We start from the raw sequence: 1,811 nt of genomic DNA on the forward strand, positions 1-1,811 counted from the left end.
CTCACATGACTCAGATGAGTATGTGAGATTTGTAGCCATTAGTGCCACTCCAAAAGCCCTAACCACAAGGGAGGTGGAAGAGGCTTCAGAAAAAGATGCAGAACTGACAGAAGTGCAAGGAGCAATGGAAAGTGGACACTTTGAGAAGTGTATGTCTTATGCAGCCATAGCTAATGAGCTGTGCACAATAGGCTATCTGGTTTTACGTGGAACACGTATTGTACTTCCAAAAGCATTACAAGCACGAGCACTAGCACTTGTCCATGAGGGACATCTAGGTATAGTTGGAACGAAGCAGCATCTCAGAACCAAAGTATGGTGGCCTGGCATGGACAGAGCTGCTGAGAAACACTGTAAATCATGTCATGGCTGTCAAATTGTCTCTCGTCCTAATGCTCCAGAGCCACTACGACCTTTACCATTACCTGATGGACCGTGGCAAGATTTAGCAGTGGATCTGCTGGGGCCCTTTCCTTAGAAACATTCAATTTTGGTTGTTGTGGAACTGTACGCAGATGAACGCAGCAAAGCACAACAATCATGTGTAGAGGTTGGAGATCGAGTTTTGATCAGACAGGACAAGACTGATAAATTTACCACACCATTCAGTGCAACACCTCACACAGTAATCAGAAGAGCTGGAAACCAAATAACTGTCGAATCACCAACTGGAGATCAATATAGCCGCAATACAACATTTGTGAAGAGATATGTGGAGAAAGAAACAGAAGACAGCCAGGGTAACAAAAAAGCAGAAGATGCCGGCTGTTCTGGGGACACAAATCAAAAGAAACTGCTAGAGGGATCAGTTAGACCTGTGTCTACAACAGAGTGTGAACAAAATGCCTCATATGAGAAGCCCAAAAAGGAATGAAGATTACCAAAAAAATTTACAGACTTTGTCATTAGTTGAATTCTTGAACTGATAAAAACAAAGTGCTGTTTTGATGTTCATAGTGCAGTAACTTTAAAGCAAGCTGGAGAATGTGGTGTTTACTAGTTAAATGTTTAAATATGTTGTGTTTAGGTAAGAGTAAGACAAGTTGGCATGGAAACAGGTGGCATGGTGGGAAGTTTTGTAATGTTACGGAGTTTATAAACACAAGAGAAGTAAAGAGTGGTGGTAAAATGTTAACCTGTGTGTGGCTGATTTAATTCAGAAGTATGTGCAATCTATAAATGAATATTTGATGATACATACATAACAACACCCATTACAAGTTAGATCAAAACCAGGCCGAGCTTCATAATTTAAACAAACATTTTGAAATATATTATATTTAATTAAAATTGTTTCCTGAAAAACACACGTCCTCTAACATAAGGAAAATGAAAGGAAAATACCATGTTTTCAATACTAAATTCAGTAGATTCAAATTATTATGTTATTACATCCCATCCACACATCTTTACTCTAATTCATTTCTGACTTCAATTCCTTATACTTTAAATATACATACAAAAAGAAATAAAACTCTTCAAGTAGACTACTCCCACTGAGATCATGAAGTAATGTGGACTATCAGTTCTGTTCAGATACCATGATATTTGCCGCCCTCAAGTGGTTGAGAAAGAGAATACAACCAATAAGAAAGTATTAGCGACGCAGCATTATACTGCAGAAGTACGGAATTAAACATTTATATAAGTGTTTGAACAAGTATTAAAACAAGTAGATTTACATTTATAATATGATTTAATATTTATTTTAGCTTTATTTTAGGCATTACTATAAGAATTGTCAGGTATTATGTATGCAATATGTAGTCCAGCAAATTTTAAAACAAAACAAATTGATCTCAAGGTCTTTC

Source organism: Danio rerio, chromosome 7 (genome assembly GCF_049306965.1).
Source record: "Danio rerio strain Tuebingen ecotype United States chromosome 7, GRCz12tu, whole genome shotgun sequence".
Classification (NCBI taxonomy): Eukaryota; Metazoa; Chordata; class Actinopteri; order Cypriniformes; family Danionidae; genus Danio; species Danio rerio.